The sequence below is a fragment of the Castor canadensis genome, chromosome 9 (genome assembly GCF_047511655.1).
Source record: "Castor canadensis chromosome 9, mCasCan1.hap1v2, whole genome shotgun sequence".
In the NCBI taxonomy this organism is placed as follows: Eukaryota; Metazoa; Chordata; class Mammalia; order Rodentia; family Castoridae; genus Castor; species Castor canadensis.
In genome coordinates this window covers 38,541,748-38,564,332 of record NC_133394.1, presented here as the reverse complement: position 1 = coordinate 38,564,332, position 22,585 = coordinate 38,541,748, and the positions used below count along the sequence as shown (strand labels likewise).

General features: G+C 35.4%; 1 long non-coding RNA gene and 1 pseudogene across 2 annotated transcripts in view; both read left to right on the top strand.

Annotated features, from left to right (window-relative positions):
• LOC141410859 (uncharacterized) overlaps window positions 1–22,585 on the top strand; it is a 156,117-nt gene that overhangs the window by 55,959 nt on the left and 77,573 nt on the right. The window lies entirely within an intron of this gene.
• On the top strand, window positions 15,626–21,321 carry LOC141410857 (small acidic protein pseudogene; annotated as a pseudogene).

Genomic DNA, 22,585 nt, shown 5'->3' with positions numbered 1-22,585 from the left:
CAAAATATATTAAGGAAATTCAACTCCTGTCTTTTCTCCTTTAATCACCTTTCCACTCCTTCCTTCCCTTCCTTTCCCTTCCCTTTTCTTCCCTTCCCTCTTTCTTCTTTTCTTCCCTCCCTTTCTCCCTCCCTCCTGCCCCTTCTTCTTTCCTTCCTTCCTTCCTTTCTGTTTCTCATCTTCTTCCTTTCTCTCTTTCTTGCCTTCTTTTTTTTATGCTGGGAGTTAAATTTGGAGAAAAATAAAATATAGATTAAATACATCTGATAATTACTAACATATATAAAATTAAAAATACCACATAGTCAAACTGCTGAAAACAAATATGAAGAGAATATTTAAAGCAAACAGAGAAAAATTGTATACTTCACAGAGATATGATATGAATAATGACTGACTTTCTAACAAAACAATGAAGCTTAAAGGCAATGGAGAGAGATATTTAAAATGCCAAGAGAAAGAAATTGCAAATAGAAGAGTCAATATGCAATTCTATTTCCCGTGAAAATATTCTTAACAAATGCAAGTAAAATAAAAGCAATTTCAAATTAAAAACAGATATAGTTTGTCATTAGTAAATTTGGCTTAGAAAATACTAAAGAAAGTTCTTGAGCCTGAAGGGAAATCACAATAGATGGAAACTCAGATGTGTAGGAAAGAATAAACAATACCAGAGCTGGCAAGTAGATGATAACATAAAATATTTTATTCTATCTCTTAATTCTAGAATAACATCAATTATATATTTGCCTAACAAAATCACCTCAGGATATATAAAGCAAGGCTGACTAAATAAAGGGATAAAGGAAAAATTTACCATCATTACAATTTTGATAGCAGTTGGCATATATTTGGAGAAACAGCCTCCAAGGTGAGATTAGATATGTAAGAGATTTATTGGGAGGGAAAACAAAATAAGGAGGGGTATAAGAAAGGGAATGTAAGTATAATACCTCTGGAAAAAGAGAGAGAACAAGGATTGAATAGAAGAGTATAGTATACACTTCAAGAAAGGTTTGCCAGACAATTCTTAAGAGAAGTCCTTTGTCTTCCCAGATAGGGCCTATCTCAGTATCCTCAATGTGTCAATAATTGACTGAAGATAGCCTGTGGGAAGCATATGGCCTGTTTGGAGGCAGTGAAGGACCAGACAGGCAACCATAGGTCATCAGATGATCTTGCTCCAAGCAACAAAAAGTAGGATGGTTGTTAAAACCTTCTCTCAGTAAATAATGGAGCAACTAGAGAAAAGCATAGAGAAGATCTGGATAACACTATCAAACAGATGAATTACTTGATATTTATATAACTCTATACCCAACAACTGCACAATGAACCTTCTTTTCACATGTAATAGACTATTCACTGAAAATAGCATGTATTCCAGTACATAAAATATGTCACAATAAATTTCAATAGACTGAGTTCATTTGATCTGTTGTGTCTATTATTTCTGATGTTTCCTTTTTAATTTTTTTCATTTTGATGACCTATCTATTTGTGATAACGGGGTATCAATGTCTTCCACTATCACTGTGTTGGGGGCTATCTGTGCTTTTAAGTCTAGTAGTTCTTCTTTTTTAAAATATAGTTGGGTGCACTGATGTTTGACACATATATGTTAAGAATTGTTTTTTCCTCTTGATGGATTGTTCCTTTCATTAATATGAAGTGACCTTCATTGTCTCTTCTAAGTTTGATTTGAAGTCTACTTTGTCAGATATGAATATAGCTACTCCTGCCTTTTTGGGGGAGTCTATTCGCTTGGAAGATGTTTTTCCATGCTTTCGCTCTAAGTCAATGTTCGCTTTTGTCAGTGAGATTTGTTTCTTGTAAGCAACAAATGGTCTGGTCTTATTTTTAATCCACCTTCTATTCTATGTCTTTGGATTGGGGCATTGATTCTTTAACATTCAGTGTTAATATTGAGAGGTGTGTAGTGTTTCCAGTCATTTTTTTCCTGTTGTTTACTTTTCCTCTATTCTGTGTTTGCTAGTCTACTTGGTCAGTGGGGTTTTTTCTTTCTTGCATTTTCCTGGCTGAGTCTTGCTTCTTCTGTGTGCAGGATTCCTGAAGTATTTTCTGCAGTGCTAGTTTGGTGGTCATGAATTCCTTTAGTTTTTGTTTGTTGTGGAAGGTTTTCATTTCCCCCTTAATTAGGAAGGATAATATTGCTGACTAGTCTAGGTTGACAGTTGTTTTCTTTTAGGGCTTGAATTATATCATTCCATGACCTCCTTGCATTTAGAGTTTGTGCTGAGAAATCTGCTGTTATTCTAAAAGGTTTGTCTTTTTATTGGACCTGTCATTTCTCTTTGCAGCTTTCAATATTCTTTGTTTTGAGATTGTTTGGATTATAATACGTCTGGGGGTGTTTCTTTTCTGGTCTTGCCAGTTTGGTGTTCTGAAAGTCTCCTGAATCTGACTTACAGAAGAAGTTTCTTAATAGGAGGTATTTTCTGATTATGAAAACATTAAATTAGAAACCAACACGATATCTAGAAATGCCCAATTATTTGAAATTCAAGCAGCAAACTTTTGAAGAATATAGGAATGAAAGAAGAAATCACAAAATGAAATGAAGAAACATTTGAGTTTTGAAATATTTGAATATTGGGTTGAATAAAAATGAAAATTTGCTATCTCAAAAATGAAAAAAATGGTATGTCAAAATTTATGCAATACAGCTAAAGCAGTGCTTAGAGTAAACTTGACCATTTTAAATGCTTTTTTTTAGGAGGGATGAAGGGATTAAAATCATCCAGTGATTCCACCAAAGAAGTTAGGTTAGGAAGAAACATTAAATTCAAAGTAATTATAAAGAGAGAAAAATAATATTAAAAGTGGGAATCAATGAAATATAAAATTCCATTAGCAAAGCAATAAAGGACATTAACAAACCAAAAACTTTCTTTGAATTAATAAAATTCATGATCTATTTCAAGAATAGTGTAAAAGGAAGAGTTTATAAATTTGTATATTAGGAATAAGAAGATACAATTATAGATCCATCTATGGATCCTAAAAGATAATAAGGCAATATGAACAACTTCATAGCAATGAATTTAACAACTTTGAGATGAAAAAAAAAAAACTCTGAAAGAACCCAACTCAAAAAAATTGAAAAATCTAACTTGGTCTACATCTACAAAGTAGCCAAAAAATCTTCCCACAAACAAAACTTTAGTCATAGTGGTTTTAATGGTGGAAATTACCAGCTATTAAAGGAAAGAATAACACTAGAGTCACACAAATTCTTTTGAAAAAAAGAGAACAGTTCTCAAATTATCTTGTGAGTTTAGGATAAATCTTCCTCAAAAACATGATTAATATATCAAAAAACATATTATAAACCATTGTCCCTTATAAATATAAATGAAAAAATGCCAAGAAAAATAAAATCAAATAGAATTCAGCAGTAAAGAAAATGAGTAGTATATCATAACCAAATAGCATTTTTTCCAAGATTGTGTTTTCTACAGCAATTTATATTTTGTTAATAAACAGAATAAAAATATGTTATAATTGCTTACAATTATACAAATGAAAATTTAATACTTATTTTGATATAAAATATCTCACAAACTAGATGCAGAGGGAGTCTGATAAAGGATATCTATGTAAAACCTTTAGTCAACAATAGATTTACTGATGAAATACTGATTAAGAATAATGGAAGGGCATTTGTTAATTCTAGAACAACATTCTGGAATCCCTACCTAGTGAAAGAAAGAGAAGTAAATTTATAAAGATTGTGAATCAAGTAAAACCTTTATTTTGTGATGACATTACTGTCTTTGTAGAAAATCCCAGGACATCTGCAAAGTAGCTACTAAAATTCATGTGTGAATGTCATAATTTTGCAGGGTATAGTTTCACTACACACAATTATCTCTACTTTGGCACCAAATGATTTGAAATAAAGTACAATTTGCAATATCATCACAATTATTTTATACATAACAATGTATAAAACATTATTAAAAAGAGATAAATAAATGGAATGTTATAGAAGGTTAATATGTTAGACCAATCAATGTGGTTAGATGCCAATTTTCCTTCAACTTGGCTATTGACTTAATAAAATCCAAATAATAGCCCCAATTTTATAAACAAAAGAAACTTACAAGTAGAGCTAAAATTCTTATAGCAAGGGTAAAGAATAGTTAGAATAGTTAGAATAATTTGGAGTGAAGCTAGAAGATTTATTTTACCTGATTGCAATGTTAACTATAAAGTTATAGGAATTAATCCATTCGTCAGTGCTGGGGCATCTTGGCTGTTTCCATAACTTGGCTATTGTGAATAGTGCCGCAATAAACATGGATGTGCAGGTGCCTCTGGAGTAACAGTCTTTTGGGTATATCCCCAAGAGTGGTATTGCTGGATCAAATGGTAGATCGATGTCCAGCTTTTTAAGTAGCCTCCAAATTTTTTTCCAGAGTGGTTGTACTAGTCTACATTCCCACCAACAGTGTAAGAGGGTTCCTTTTTCCCCGCATCCTCGCCAACACCTGTTGTTGGTGGTGTTGCTGATGATGGCTATTCTAACAGGGGTGAGGTGGAATCTTAGTGTGGTTTTAATTTGCATTTCCTTTATTGCTAGAGATGGTGAGCATTTTTTCATGTGTTTTCTGGCCATTTGAATTTCTTCTTTTGAGAAAGTTCTGTTTAGTTCACATGCCCATTTCTTTATTGGTTCATTAGTTTTGGGAGAATTTAGTTTTTTAAGTTCCCTGTATATTCTGGTTATCAGTCCTTTGTCTGATGTATAATTGGCAAATATTTTCTCCCACTCTGTGGGTGTTCTCTTCAGTTTAGAGACCATTTCTTTTGATGAACAGAAGCTTTTTAGTTTTATGAGGTCCCATTTATCTATGCTATCTCTTAGTTGCTGTGCTGCTGGGGTTTCATTGAGAAAGTTCTTACCTATACCTACTAAGACAATGTAGTGTTGGCAAAAGAGTAGATAAATAGATAAAATTACCGAATGCAGAGCCCAGAAATAGACACATACTTTTACTTTTCTGATTTACTAATTTTTATTAATGTACCAAAGGAAATTAATGGTAAATAGAAAATATGTTCAACATATGGCTAGAACTAATAAATACATGTGTAGAACAGAATAAACATTGACCCTACCTCAGTACCATACATAAATGTGGAGCTAAACAGAGAAGCAAATTTCTGGAAGAAAGGAGAGTATTTTAATCTGGGAATAATAAAAGATTTATTCAAAAGGAGACAGAAAGCACCAATCATTAACAAATTAGAGCCTATTAAGTTTTTAAAAAATCTGCTGGTCATTAAAGGATACTGTTGAATAAATCCATAAGCCAGCCACAAAGTAGAGTAAACATTTTCAAAGTATATTTTTATCAAAGTACATATAGAAAGAATACATTAAAAACTTCTACAAAACACAGAAAGAAAAAGAAACTATAATTTTAAAAATATGTAAAGCTTGAAAAGACACATGGCCAGTAAACACATGAAAAGATCCTCAATGTCATTATCATCATGGAAAGGAAAATTAAAATTATAATGAGATAATAGTATTCACCCACATAGATGGCTAAAATTGAAAATATAGCACCAACTAGAACACTCATGCATTGCCCATAGAAAAGTAAACTATGGTCTACGGCCATACCACACTGAGTGCGCCCGATCTTGTCTAATCTTGGAAGCTAAGCAGGGTCGGGCCTGGTTAGTACTTGGATGGGAGAAAAGTAAACTATGTACCAATCTGGAAAAAAGATTTTCATAAAATTTCTATATGCAGAAATATTTCCACTTCTATAGAACATTAGTTCCTGTAAAAACAGAGCATGTACTTAGTCTATTACAACAACCTATTTAACAACTTTGATCTATCTTAGATATTATGTTGAATAAAAGAAGCCAGGAGCAGAAGACTATATACTGTATGATTATGGCTGTGTGAAGTTTGGGAATAGATGAAACTAACTTGTGAAAAAAAATCTGATAGTGATTGCTTCTGGGAAAGATGCAGAATTGATTGGGAAAGGTCATGGGGGATATTTCTGGGGTCGCAGGCCTGATAGGGGTATGGATACTTCAGTGTAAACATTTGTCAAAACTAATTAAATTACATACTTAAGGTTTGTGCATGTCACCTCAAGGAGAAAAAACCTGCAATAAATGTTTTACTTTTTATAGTATTATGGTGATCAGTTGTGAAAGTACTTTTCAGGTATTTTGAGCTTGAACAAATGAATAAATATATTGAGAACAATGGAAATCAGTTTTCTCACTATTAAAGAAAGAGTTAAAATATGCAGGGGAAAAGTCTAAAAGAAACCCTGTGGGGTTGAATTAAAATTGAAGGTATCAGTATAAACATATATAGATAAAAAGTGGTATGCATATATGTACATTTGATATATGCACTTTTATTTTGTAACATAGTAGGCTAGGAAGTTCTAGTAGCAAAGGACACACTACAATCAATGAATAAATCTAGCACTCAGATCTTGATTCCTAGACATTGTTGTCCATTGAGAAGAATCAGTGTTACTTGAAGGAATGGCTATTTCCACAACAGGGCAGGATAGGTACAAGATAAGACTAGAAGTGTCAGAAAGTAAAGAAGCACTCATGAGGATATGTGAAGAAGACACAGGAGTAGTTTCATTTATGACATGTTAGGATCTTTGAGGCTATCACTGTCACATATATAAGAAAAAATGTACAATCTGAAAATTGGTAAGTTTTCTTGAACTCATCAAGAATTGTGAGTACAACACAAAATAACCACTGTGAAAAGCTGGAGAGACCCATGCATCCAGAAATATATAACTGAGATCTGTTTACCTGGAATAGGAGTCATTGGAACCACAAATAATAGGAACACTGAAATGATCATTTTTGTGAACTGTTGGAGGCTGGGTGTGCAGTCATGAAAGAGCAAGAAGCTCCTGGGTGTCACATTCTTTTCTTTAGTGAACACTTTCAGGTTCTCTTGAGAGTACATCAGTGAAAGATTCTCTCATGGCTCTGGCAAAGAAAAGGGAAAAGCAAGCAATATGGAATATGTCCAGTGCCTTCTTCATAAAAAATTCCTTGGAATAGCATTTTTCCAGAGTGCATTTCTAAAACTTTTCCCAGCTAAAACTTCTCCCTACTCCTGTGTAATCCAGCCTTCTTGTTTCATCAAAAAGAAAAATTTAAAAACCGAACTTATTCAACAGGAGACAGACCTAGAAGAAAAGGCTGATAACTCTGCAACCAGAGAAGGGAGTACATTGTAGTTAGACAAGGACTATACCATTGGAGAGACTCTTGTGAAGGTCTCAGCCCCAAAACACAAGCTTATTAGAAGATTGAATTTCAACTAGGATATTATAGAGTATTTCCCCTCCTTGATACATTACCACCACCCACATCAGAATTGCTTCAGCATAATTAGAGATTACAGTTGAAAGAACTTCAAGATCCAGTCCTTCTTTGAAAAGAGGCATGTAAGGAAACATGAAGTCAGCAGGACAGACAAAATTGTTGATAGCAGATTCCTGAGCAAAATCACAGCGTTTCTTCCCCCATTTCAGTGCTTTCTTCTGGTAGTTTCAGTTTCAGGAATTATATTTCAACATTCAATCCAGTGTGAGATGATTCTTGTACTCTGTAGATTTAATACCATTTTTATGGATCATTCAATTTTCCAAGTCTGCTGCAGGGTAGTTATTTGCTAGGTTTGGTCTGAAAGAACAGAAACTAACAGGCAGAGTGTTCAGTTTCTTCAATTCTCTCCCAACAGTGCAGAACTCAATGGGTTTCTTGCTTCCCTGACTCTCTGAGGCAGTTGGGAAACACCCCTACGATTGGATGCTTGCTACCACTGGGGGCAAACCTTTGGTCTGTGGAGCAAGTGGGAATCTGTTTAATTCACAGGCTGTGAAGCTTGTTAGAACCAGAAGTGGCTCCCAGAACACAAAGAAGGGAAACTTCTAAAATGAATACAATCCTGAAGCCAGCAGCTGATATTAGACTGGCCCAACACTCAGCACATATATGATATCAGCCTGTACGATAGCAAACATGAGAGACATTGGCTAATTTTATTCTCTCTGGTGGCTCTGAGAAGTGGACATGGTGCCCAGGGCATATGGATAAATATTTGTTTTTTTGAAATGTTTTTATTAGTATATAATAGTTATACAGGGGATTCCATTGTGACATTTCCATGTATAAATATGTTGTACCCTGGTTTGGTTTATCCCCTCCGTTAGTCTCTCTCTTCTCACTCTCCTTCTTAAAATGATATCAACAAGTTTCCATGTTCCATATTTATGCATGTAGAGAGTACCTCAACCATATTCACCCTTCTTTACTCTCCACTTCCTGCTATTACTTTCCCCTTAATATGACCTGTTTTACATTCCTGTCCTTCATTGTTTTAGTGTATGTTCATTTTTCAGTGGGGTTTCACCTTGGTATTTTACCTGTAAATATATAGTGCTTTAATCAGTCAAATCCCCTCTATTTCTCTTCCTTATTTCCCCCACCCCACCGTGTACTATAACAGTTTTCAGTACAATTTGTTGTGTCTTGTTGCTACATAGTTGTGATGTATTTTAGTATTATTCACTCTCTATCACGCTTTTCTTATTTTTCTCCTCCCTTAGTCTCCTCCAGCAGTTCTACTTTTGGAAACATGTTCTGTACATACATATACACACATATATGTAATGCTTGCATTTGTGTTTGGATCTATTGTCACAAATGAGAGAAAAGTTCTCCAGTTCCATCCATTTACCTGTGAATGACAAAACATTTCATTATTCTTTATAACTGAATAATATTCTATACACACACACACATATATATATATATATCAAATTTTCTTCATCCATTCATCAGTTGTAGGGCATCTGGGCTGATTCCATAGCTTAGCTATTGTGATTAGTGCTTCAACAAACATGAATATGCAAGTGTTTTTATTGTATTCTGCCTTATATTCCTTTGGATATATGCTTAGGAATGGAATTGCTAGATCATATTTTGGTGCTATTTTCAGTTTTTTAAGGAGCCTCCAGACTGCTTTCCATAGTGGTTGTACTAATATACATTCCTACCAGCAGTCTATAAGCCTTCTTATTCTTTTTTTTTCTTTTTCTTGGCTGAAAATAATTATTTATCTCATTATGTGATGTTTGCTAAATTAAGATCTATCAATGTATAAATTATGCCTAATGGCCTATGGGTTTCATAAGTCCACACTGTTTATGTAACTCTATATGGAATGGAAACTCCTTTTATGACAAGCTGGTGGTATAGTTTATCACTTTCATTATTTTTAGTTCTATTTTTGCAAATGAATTTCAAAGTCATTGAAAGATTGTTTCACAATTTTCTTTCAGAGTGAATCCTAAAGAATTCATTTTTGCCTATAGGTAGAAGTATACTACCTTAAAATACAGGCAACTTCTAGTATAAAATTTAGTAGCAGTGAATCAAGGCTCTGCATAAGCACTACAAAATAAACATATTTGTATCACTGGAGATTATGAAGAATATTTGTCAAACTCTGGTAATAAAATAGATTTTTGTCAGTTTTTCTTTTTTGTTGTCATTGTGCTGGGTGAGGTACATCATGGCATTTACAGAAGTTCTTACAATATATCAAATATATCATTCTTGAATTCACCCCCTCCACTATTTTCCTTTATCCCCCTTCACCTCATTTCTGGAATAGTTTCAAAAGGTATCATTTTTCCATTCACATACATGTGTGTATACAGTATTTATACTATATTCACCCTCCTCCACCCTTTCTCTACCTCCTCCTCCCTCCCACCATTACCAAGCCCCCCAGGCAGGATCTGTTCTGCCCTACTGTTCTCTGATTTTATGTAAGAAAAAAAGAAAAAGAAAAAAAATGACATTTTTGCTAGTTTGAGATAAAGATAGCTACACAGGGAGTTTCCTTGTGATATTTCCACATATATATGTGTTATAACCCCAAATGGTTCATTTCTTCTATTTTTTTCTTTCTGCCTTAGTCCCTTTCTTATGGTGGTTTGAACCAGTTTAAAAATTCTATGTTCATTCTTGAGTAGAGACTACATCAACCATATTCACCATAACTTCCTTTTTTAATCCTCCCTCTCTCATATGTGACCTCCCCTTAAAGTGACCTGTTTTTCATAATATTGCTGTATTTGTATTAGGTCTATAATCCACATATGATAGAGAACATATGGCTTTTGGTAAGGCTCCCCTTTCTTCCTGCATCCTTGCTAACATTTGTTGTTGCTTTTCTTCTTGATAGTAGTAATTCTAACAGAAGTGAGGTGGAATTTTAATGTGGTTTTGATGAGCATATCCTTTATTGTCGGGGATGTTGAGCATTTCTTTATGCGTTTTTTAGCCATTTGGACTTCTTCCTTTGAAAAAGTTCTGTTCACTTCATTTGCACATTTCTTCATTGGTCATTAATTTTTTGGAAGTTTAGTTTTTTGACCTCCCTGTAAATTAAGGGCATTAATCCCTTGTCAGATGTATAGCTGGCAAAGAACTTCTTCCATTCTGCAGTAGTTTCATAGTTTCAGGCCTTATAGTACTGTTTTTGATGCATTTTTTGAATTGATATTTGTATAGGGTGTAAAACATGGGTCTTCTCATCCAGTTTTCCCAGCAACATTTGAAGAGGCTGTCTTTTCTCCATCATAGTATTTTGGGTGTCATTGTCAAAAATCAGGTGGCTGTAGCTGTGTGGATTTATGACTGATCTTTTATTCTGATGAAGAAATATTTGACTATTTCTTACTAGTGCAGTGGTGAGAAAATGCACCACAACCCTGCCCATACTTTGTCCTGCCTGAACATTCAGAATACTTCAACTGAATGAATATAGGTGATTCAAACCTCCAACCAAAGATTTGGCCTCAGATGTGAAAGCCCCAATGTGGAAACACAAGAAATATGAACAAAACAAGGGCACACACTCCTACAATACTCAATCACTCCACAATAATAGAGTCTAATGACATGTTAGTGAAATGGATGAAATCCCAAAGAATTCAAAAGATTAATTGTAAGAATGATCAGTGAAATTAAAGATGATGAAAGTAAACACTTGAATGAATTCAAAAGAAAATGAATAAACACCTAAATGATATAAGGAAAAAATAAATACTATGAGAGAGGAATTCAGTAAAGATATAGAAACACTGAAAATAAAAATTGAAATTCTGGAAATGAAAAGCTCAATAATTTAAATAAAAACTCAGTTTAAAGCCTTACCAGTAATATGGATCAAGTTGAAGATAGAATATCAAGGCTTGAAGACAAGGTAGGTGAATTAGAATACTCAGCTCATAAAAAAGAAAAGTATAAGAGAGTATAAACAAAATATACAAGACCTCTGAGTCAACATTAAAAGACCAAATCATAGCTCATGGGCATGAAAATATAACATATAGTTGCAGGAAATTCTCTAATGCTAGGGAAAGAGATAGTCACCCAGGTACAAGTGGCTTTTAGAACACCAGACAGATGAGCACAGAAAAGAACCTCTCCATGTCATGTTATAATTAAAACATTAAGTGTACAGAAGAAAAGAATATTGAAAGCTGCAAAAAAAGAGCACCAAGTAATAAATAAAGCAAACCCATCAGAATAAAAGCAGATTTTTCAACAGAAACTCTAAAAGCCAGAAAGACATGGGAGGATGTTCTTCAAGCCTTTAAAGAAATTAGCTATCAACCTAGAAATTGTACCCAGCAAAGTTATCCACAATTGAATGAAAAATTAAAAGTTTCCATAATGAACAAAAACTTAAGGAACTCAGAACCACTATGTCAGCACTGCAGAAGATACTTAAAGGAATCCTACATACAGAAGATAGAGATAAACATGACGTTATGGAAGAATAAATCTCCCTAGATGAGAACATAAGCAAGTGAAAATTAGGAAAGAATCAAACATTACAAAAATAATAAAATGGCATAGGTTAGTACAGATTTTTAAATACTAACTCTGAATGTTAATGATCTCAAATCTCCAGTTAAAATACTCAAACTGGAGGACTGAATTAACAAACAAGACCGAACTATTGGCTGTTGTTTGTCTACAAGAAACACACTTGGCTGGCAAAAAAAGAGAAAAAAAGCTGAAAGTGAAAGAATGGAAAAAGATATTTCAGGTAAGCGGAGACTGACAGCAACCAGAAATAGCTATATTCACATGTAATAAGAAGCCTTCAAATCAGCATTAGTCTAAAGACACAAAGATCCAAAGCAATAAGGCAGAAGAAAGAAATAAAGGGAGACAAATGGGAAAGGAAAAAATCTAACTACCCTGTTTTCAGATGATATTATCTTGTATTTAAAAGACTCTAAAGACATTACTACAGAATCTCAGATCTGATATAAATTTTAAGCAAAGTAGCAGGATAAAAAAATCAACCTGAAACACATTATATTTTCTGTATGTCAACAACAAACTCATTGAAAAAGAAGTGAGAAAAATCAATACTATTCACAGTAGCTTTCAAAAGATACCACCTGAGCATAAATTTAATCAATGATGTTAAAGACGTCTACAATGAAAACTGTAAGCCTCTGAAGAAAGTGTCAAAGACACTAGAAGATGGAAAGACCTCTCATGTTAATGGATCAGCAGAATAAATATTGTTAAAATGAAAATATTACCAAAGGAATTCACAAATTCAATGTAATCTCCATCAAAATTTCAGTGACATCCTTCACAGAAATAGAAAATCCTAAAATTCAAATGGAAACCCAAAAGACCCTGGATTGCCAAAGCAATCCTGAGAGAAAAGACCAATGTTGAAGGTATCACACTGGTGATTTCAAACTGTATTACAGAGCCATACTTAAAGAAGTAGCATATCATAGAAACAGACACATAGATTAATGGAAGAGAATAGAAGGTATAGAAATAAGCCTGTGCAGGCATTGCCATCTGATTCATGACAAAGACTTCAAAAACATACATTGGAAAATGATAGCCTTTGTAACAAATGGTGCTGGAAAAACAAATTCACATGTAGAAGGCTGAAACTGGATTCCTATCTCTCACTTTGTACAAAAAATCAACTCAAAATAGATAAAAAACCTTAATGTTAAGACTGAAACTTTGAAAGTACTGGATGAAACCATAGGGAAAACACTTCAAATATAGGCACAGGCAAGGATTTTCTGAATAGGACTCAGGAAATAAGAGTAGGAATCAATAAACAGGATTGCATCAAATTAACAAATATCTGCACTGTAAAAGAAACAATCGGGTGAAGAAACAGTCTCACACCCCTCTCCCCACCCCCATCCTCCCTTTTTGCCCCCCTCTAGCACCATCTTTTCAATTACCTAAGTATCTTTCTCTGTCTAAACAACAGTTATCCCCTCCAATTTCCACTGTTTATAGATAATATCGCCAAGGGGCTCTCTTTATATTATGTAAAATTCTGGGTTGCTATTGAGTCTGTGAATTTTTTGAAAATCTATATTCAAATAAATTAGAAAAGCTAGAAGAAATGAACAGATTTCTAGATATGAAGACCAGTGGAACTGAATAGAAGACCCAGATATGAATCCACCCAACTACACCCACCTGATTTTTGACAAAGGTGCCAAAAACATATGATGGAGAAAACACAGCCTCTTCAACAAACGTTGCTGGGAAAACTGAATATCTGCCTGTGGAAAACTGAAACTAGAGCCATGTTTTTTACCTTGTACAAGTATCAACTCAAAGTTGATTAAGGACCTTAATATATGACCTGAAACTTTGAAGGTATTGCTGGAAAGAGCAGGGAATACACTGGAAGCAATAGGCATGGGCAATGACTTCCTCAGTAGAGCTAAAATGGCTCAGTAACTAAGAGAAAGGATTGACAAATGTGACCACATGAAATTAAAAAGCTTCAGCACAACAAAAGAAATGGTTTCTAAATTGAAGAGGCTTCTCACAGAATGGGAGAAAATCTTTGCTAGCTGTACAACAGGCAAGGGACTGATATGCAGAATATACAAGGAGCTCAAAAAACTAAAGTCCCCCAAAATCAATGATCCAGTGAAGAAATGGGCAAATGAACTGAACAGAGACTTTTCAAAGGAATAAGTCCAATGGCTAAAAAAATACATGAAAAAATGCTCACAATCCCTGGCCATAAAGGAAGTACAAATCAAAACCATGTTAAGATTCCCCCTCACTCCATCAAGAACACAAACAACAACAAATGTTGGTGAGGATGCAGGAAGAAAGGAAACCTCCTATACTGCTGGTAGGAATGTAAGCTAGTGCAACCACTATGGAAAACAATATGGAGGCTTCTCAAAAAACTAAAAATAGAACTGAAATGTAATCCAACAATAGCACTCTTAGGGATACGTCCAAAGGAATGTTGAGTCAAGTTACAATAATTGCACCTGCCTGCTCATACTTATTGCATCACTATTCACAACAGCTAAGCTATGGAAACAGCCAAGATGCCCCACTACTGATGAATGGATTAAGAAAATGTGATATTTATATACAGTGAAATTTTACTTAGCCACAAAGAAGAGTGAATTTTTTTTGTTTGCAGGTAAATGGATAGAACTGGAAAACATTATCTTAAGTGAAGTTATCCAGGTTCAGAAGGCCAAAAGCCACTTGTTCTCTCTCATAAATGCAATGTAGCCTAATATAAATAGAGCAATATTATGAAAAACCGGTCACACTAAGGGGAGGTCATGTATGAGAGGAGCTGTTTAAAAGGACACTAAGAAGATGAATATGGCTAATATACTCTCTATACAAGAATGAATACAGAAATCTTAAGCCAGCTAAAGCCACCATAAGAAAGGGACTAAGGTAGAATGAAGAAAAATAGAGGAGATGAACCAATTCGGGTTATAATACGTATATACATGGAAATACCACAAGGAAACTCCCTGTGTAGCTGCCTTTATCTCACACAAGCAAAAATATCATTGTTTTCTTTTTTCCTCTACAAAATTGAAGAACAGGAGGGCAAAATGGTTCCTGCAGGAGGTGGGAGGGAGGAAGTTGATACCAGGGGGAGGGGGCAGATAGTGGGGAAAGGGGGTAGGAGGATAAGTGTGGTAAAAAAATGTGCACACATGTATGTAAATGCAAAAATGATACCTGCTGAAACCATTCCAAGAATGGAGGCGGAGCAGGGGTTAAAGGAGATCAGTGGAGGGGTGAATTCAAGTATAAATTTGACATATTGTAAGAACTTTTGTAAATGCCACAATGTATCCTTACCCAGCACAATAAAAAAGTAAAAATAAAGAAAAGTTCAAAAAATGTTGATTGTAGCTTGCTCATATCAGGACTGAGGAGAATGGAAAGTGTTCAGTGTTTCCTGTTGGGATTCCCACAAGGATGAGTGTTGCCAGGGAGTCTCTAGACCTCCAAAGATGACAGTTTTGGCTCTAGCCATTGGGAAACAGCAGACTTGGGCAATGAAAATAGAAAACAAAAGTTCTTGAGACTCAGGGTTGAAGGAAAGAAGGAACATACTGGTCTTGATGTTTTAGGAGATCACAAATCAACATCTCACTTCCAAATAGGGGAAGCAGACAAAAAAATTAATGAAGAACTAGAGCGTTAATAACAGCAAAGGATGGACATTAAATTATCATAAAGATATTGGTGATACTGTGGCCTTGGCTTCACTGAGGTAGAAGATCATGATCTAGAAGACCACATGGCTGGAGATAAGGATGGTGTTGTTGTTGGTGATGAAGATGATGTTTCACCTGATCCTGACTGCCCAGATGTCTCTGAGTATGTGTCTGAGTCAGAAAAAAGAAGAATGTGCTATAGAACTCCAAGCTGCTGAGCACCCTGATGAAGCAAAAGATCTGAAAAACAAAGAAGATTCAAAGAACAATTGTAAAATTATGTTGGTTAAATCCCTTAGTTCATAACTCTCAAATACTTAGTCTTTGTATTAAAAATAAGACTTATTGTTACAAAGCATAGTTGAAGACTGCATACCTTTGTATTATAATTTCTAAAGAGACCTTCTTAAATAATTTCAGAATACTTGCTTTCAAATGCCATGGGTTACACTTTTACAGCCATGACTATGTACATTTTTGTAAAGAGTAATAGTTATATAAAATAAGAAATCAATACAGTACTCAACTTCTTTTCATGTTAGCATCATCAACCCTCTAACCTCACAGTTTTACCCCTTCAGATGCAGTATTGGAAAAGACAGTTTTGTTTGTGGTACCCATTTCATCTTTTATTTGTTTGTTCCTTCATACTTTCCTCTTATAAAAATTTGATTCTGTGATATATTCATGAAATTATTCCCTTAAATATACTTTGTTAAAGTGGAACTGTTTATCATGGATATTCTGCTGCCATGCACAATCTAAATTATTGTCGGGTTAAGATAAGATACTTAGTTTACTCTTACTGATTCACTCTTCTCTTTTGGAACAAAGCAACGTGAGAGTAAGTACATTAACACCTGTTAGGACACAGTTACAAGTATTATATTTTGGAATTTTTGAACCCAAGAAGTCTTTATATAATTTGGATTATATTGTATGTTAGATGTTTTTAATCAAATTTGGTGAGATTTTGCAGAAGAAATTATTTCTGTGATCATTTAGTTCTATTGTATTTGGAATATTTAAAACTGGAATTTTAATGGAAGTATATGGCCAAAATTTGTTTTCTTCCATATAATGTTTAAGTAAGGAGAAAGCAGTTTTTCATTAAAAAAACTATATTGAGATTCTACCTCACCCCAGTCAGAATTGCTATCAAGTGTACAAATAATAACAAATGCTGACAAGCATGTGACAAATGTAGCAAGGGGTGAGGGACTAGGGACTCTTATTCACTGATGCTGGTGATGAAAATTAGTTTAGACACTATGGAAATCAGTATGGAGGCCCCTCAACAAATTATGAATAGAACTCTCATATGATTCAGTATGGGTATACACTCAAAAGATTCAGTCAGCTTAATACAGAGATACCTGTATACCTATCTTTATCACAGCATCAATCACAATAGCCAAAATATGAAATCATCCTAGGTGCCCACAGTGGATGAAAGGTAAAGAAAGCATGATACACACACACCAAACACACAATGGAGTTTTACTCAGTCATTAAGAAGAATGAAATTGAGCTTTCCACTCTAAGACTAAGAGATGGTGACCACCATTTTGTGTTTTTGCTCCCATTTCCAGAGTGAAGACCAGGAAATGTCTCTGTCTCTTCTCTCTCTCCCTCTCCCTCTTCTCTCTCTCCCTCTCCCTCCCACCCCAATGTTCTCATTCTTGAGACAGCCCACTTTCAGTCTGTTAGCAGCATACTGCTTTCCTAATAAACTTTACTATTACTTTTATAGAATTTTTCTATCTTGCTTGAGTTCTTCACCTGCCAGATGCAAGAACCGAGGTAATTTTCAAGGCCAATTTTTTGGTAACATATCTGGCACTCAGATACCAGATCTTACATATGTTAATTCAAGAGTCTACAACCACATCCTGATGGCAATTCTCACTGATTTCTGTGCCCCACCACTATTCCTCCCACTATCACAGACCACTGGACAGACCTGAATACTGAAAGGTGGCATGTCTTCCTCCATGGCCACCTATAGGAAGCAAGGACCAGAGACTTCTGACTTATGACTACATCCCATGTCAGCAGGAAGCAGCTACTGACAGAACTATGACTGCTTTTTCTTCAAAGATTTCAGGGTCTCTAGTCCTTGAGTGGAACATGATAGGTAGCAGTTAGACATAAGTGGTAGCCACAAGAGAAAGAAAGGAAAAAACATTATTCAACTTCCTAACTTGACTAATCACTATTTAAGATTGGATAACCAGAGTCCAGGGGCTATCACAGGGTGCTTTGAAGTTAGCCACTACCTTAAGGCTTAATTCACTTTTTACTTAAGAGTAATTCACACCCTAAACATCAAGACCTAAGAGCTTGATAAAACAAAGATTAGTAATTTCAGGCAGAAATTGTCCATCAATTAGAGCACAAATGGCCAATAAATTCATGAAAAAAATGTTCAATATTCTTTGCCATCAGGGAAATGCAAATCAAAATTAAACTGAGATTTAATATGACCCCAATCAGAATGGCTATCATGAAGAAAACGAATAACAATTACTGATGAGGTCGGAAGAAAAAAAGTAACTTTTATTAACTGCTGGTGATAATGTAAACTAGTACAGTTGCTATGGAAGTCAGTGGGGAGGTTCCTCAAAAAATTATAAATTGAAATTCCATATGATCTAGCCATACCACTTCTGAGTATATGCCCGAAAGTTTATTATGTTTATTATGGCACTATGTTTATTGTGGCACTATTCACAAAATGGGCAAACTATGAAACCAGCCTCGGTGCCCATTAACAGATAAGTGGATGAAGAAAATGGAGTTTTACTCAGCCATCCAGAATAAAGCCATGAAAGGAAATAAACCAGGCATGGACAGACAAATATAACATGTTTTCTCTTACTTGTGATAGTTAGGGGAAAACAAAACAAAACAAAACAATAAGATCATGAAAGAGAAAGGGAATACTGAGGAAGTAGAAGGGGAAGGCAAAAGGAGGAGAGGAGTTAATAGACTAATAGCAAAAAAAGTAATAGGGTGAATAAGATCAAAGTATATTATATGCATCATACACAATGAAACCCCTTATTTTGCACAATTACTACATGCTAATAACAAAAAAGAAATACATACTGGTTGTGTATGTACACACTTGTAATCTAAGGTACATGGGAGGTAGAGATGTGGAAGGATCATGATTGAGGCCTCTTCAGGCAAAAGTTAGCGAGACCTATTTCAAAAATAAGCCAAACATGTTGATGCATGTCTGTAATCCCTGTCACTCAGGAAGTAGAAGTAGAAGATTGTGGTCTGAGACCAGCCTGGGCAAAAGTGTGAGATATTATTTGAAACACAAGCTAAAATCAAAAGACCTGAGGCATGGCTCAAGAGGTAGAGTACTTGCTTAGCAATTGCAAAACAATTTTGCACAGCAAAAAAGGAAAGAAATAAGAAAAAAAAAAGAAAAGGAAATATGGGAATCAATAACTGATAAGAGAAATTGAAAAGAAAAATCTACTATTATTATTGGAAAATTAACTACCCCCCTGTCAATATTTGATAGATCAACTCATCAGAACCTCAGTGAGGATACAGATGACCTGATCAGTACTATAAATCAATATAATCTAGCTGACATTTGTAGTATACTCCATAGAATAAGAGCAGAATATACATCTTCTCCAGGCCATATAAGGCCTTTGCCAGGAAAGACTACATCTGGAAAACAAAACATACATTAACTAATTTACAATAACAGAAATAATGCAAAGTACATTTTCCAACCACAATAGTGTTTAACTAAAAATTAACAGAAATGGAAAATCCCTAAATATTTGGAGATTAAATCATAAGCCTCTAAATAACACATAGGTCCAAGAAGAAGTATCCACAGACAATTAAAACATTTTAAACTTAACGTGAAATTCAACTCACCAAAATTTGTGTTATGCAATGAAATCAGGCTTTAGAAACAATTTTTTATTTAGTTTTTATTTTATCATTTTTACATTTACTTACATGTGTGTACATTGTTTGTGCCATAACCCCACTCCCTAACTCCCCACCCTTGCTTCTGGCCTGAGCCTGTTCCACCCTCTTGTTCTCCAATTTTGGTGAAGAGAAAACATAAGAGATAAACAATACATGACTACCAAGCCACCACTACAGAAGATTCTACAAGGAATTCTGCACACAGAACATGAATGCAAACAAAACCATGAGAGGACAGGAAGTATCAAACCAAAGAAGAAAAGACAAGGAATTAGAGAGTAGCATTAATTTGGCTGCACAGAATTAAATCCTTAAACAACAAAACAACGAAAACAGGAATCACCACATACCTATCAATATTAATACTGAATGTCAGTGGACTCAACTCACCCATCAAAAGACACCATTTTGCAAACTGTTAGATCTCCCTCTTTTGTGGAAGATTTTTACTGCTCCATCAATTTTGAATGATACTTTTGGTGGGTAGAGTATCCTAGGGCTGAAATAATTTTCATTCAGTGACTGAAATACCTCACTCCATGCCCTTCTTGTTTTTAAGGTTTCCATTGAGAAATCTTCTGTTATTTTCATGGGTTTACCTTTATATGTTATTTGTTTTTTCTCTCTTCAGACTTCAATATTCTGTCTCTGTTCTTTTGTGTTTATTGTGCTTGTTGTTTTAATGATGATATGCTGTGGGGAAATCCCATCTTGGTCAAGTCTGTTTGGTGTCCTGGAGGCTTCCTGTACCTGAATGGGCAAAACTTTCTCAAGAGTTTTGAAATTTTCTGTTATTATTTAATTGAATATATTATGAATCCCTTTGGCTTATACCTCTTCTTCTTCAATTCCTACAATTCTTGGGTCTGATCTTTTGATAGAGTCATTGAGTTCTTGCTTATTACTTTCATAGCTTTTGAGTTGTTTGACTGAGATTTCTTCTGTTTTTCTTTAATTTCTATTTTATCTTCGAGCTCTGGGATTCTGTCTTCTACTTGTTTTAGTCTGCTGGAGTAGCTTTACACTGTTTTTTTGTTTGACTAAAGGGTCTTTTTATTTTCAGGATTTCTGTTTGATTTTTTTCTGAGGGTTTCCATATCTTTGTTCAACTCTTCTTTTATATTTTGTGTTGTCATCTTTAATTCATACATATCTTTTTTTTATAGTGCCCTTTGTTTCATTTTGGTGTTTGTTGCATTCCTCTCTGAGTTCATTTATTTATTTCCGTGTCTTCTCATGTTCTTTATTTTTGGTGTCTTGAAATTTCTTGAGTTCATCTTGTACATTCTGGTTAACCATGTCTCCTTGATGAGATTTATCATTGTTTTGTTGGGGTCAAGAGCTAGATATACATTTTCTTCATTTCCCACCGAGTCCTCTATAGAATTATAGTTTTGAGGAGTGTGGTTTCCATCCCTTCCTCTTCCCGTCACTCCACTTGGTGCTGTGCAACTATGTTCTTGATAGGCTAGTTGGTGGTTTTAATTGCCTGTTTTCTTTCCCTTGATTTAATTTTTGTGTTGTGACTGACTTGGTTTTTAGCTTGATTGATGTGTTCTTTCTGTCCCTGGTGTGGAGGTATAATTTAGCAATGACAAATTCCCAGGTTCAATGCCAGACCTGTTGTTTGCATATTACATAGAAAACCGCTTGGTGATAATATCTATAAACAGTGAGGGTTGAGAGGGTAATGTCTATTAGGGTTGACATTTGGGTAATTGGTAAAGGTGGCACTATAAAGGGGAGGGCAGGACAAGGGGTGGGTGGGTGGGTGAAGAGTTATGGGGTCTGCTGGGTTTTGTGGCCCTTGTGTGTGTTTGGGTGTATTTCTGTTGTTGTAGTGGAGGGTGCTTGTGTCAGGGATTGCATGGGGCTGGGGTTGTGTACAGTTGGTACAGTAGGCTAGTTAGTGGCCAGTGAGTATGTAGGAGGGAGGTGTAGTGTGGTGACAGATTGTGGAAGGATAGGAGGGGGAGGTAGTGGATGAGAAAGGGCAGAAAGAGTAGTTGGGATGGAGAATAATGGATTGTATCACAGGAAAAGGAGTGAAAGCAAAGGGGGTAAGTATAGGGATAAGAAATAGTGATGGCGAAGTTAATAATACAGAAAAAAAAACAGGCACAGGGATAAAAAAATTTCAGTCTTTTGGTTAAAGTTCTGGAGTTATTCCTTAGGCATCTAATCCTGGTATTGGCATTAAAGTGGGAGCTCTGATGTGGTCTCACCAGGTGACTGGTTTGTGAGTCCTTCTGTCCACAGGTCAAGTTGCAGTTGGGAGGTGAGATAAGTCTGCCAGTTTGTGCAGTGTGGTCAGAGCTGTTGTTGTTTTCACCCAGCAGCAACTGCATTGCCTTTCAGTTGCAACTCTGTTTGTTTAGGTCGTACACCAGCAAAGTAGGGCGATTCAGTTTTGAGTACTGTCCTCTGTCCCACAAGATCAGCTCCAGCATCTGTCACCTGCCCTGCTTTGGGAGGTTAGCTTGTTGCCCCATCCTTGCTCTCAGTCTTCATTGCTTTTCCCGCATTCATTCATTGAGAGATTGGCACTAAGAGTTTGGCTCTTTGCCCCACCCCCACTCTCTGGAGCAGGTTCAGCGTTCCACCCCTACCTCTGCTGTTAGTGTTAGATTATAGTTCACTGTTTAACTCTTTATGCTTTTCAGTTTTGTTGGCAGGGGGGTCAGTCTGCCCAGGGGCTGTGCTGGATTATGTTTCCAGGGTTGGGTAGGGGAGATGTGCATGGTTCATGGTGTGTGATGCTCACCTGTTTGTTCTGCAGATTCATGGAAGCAGCTTTCAAACCAGCTGGCAAGGAGAAATGGTGCAGTGTAGGGAGGCTTTCCATGGGCTAGGGGTCCAGGATGTTGCAGAGTTTAATTATGATTGATGCTCTGTCTTCTGCTTATTGGGAGAAAGAAAAAAGAAAAGAAAAAGAAAAAAAAAACAGAGAAAAAAGATGAGGGAAGCAGTCAAGGGGCTTTTTTCCCAGT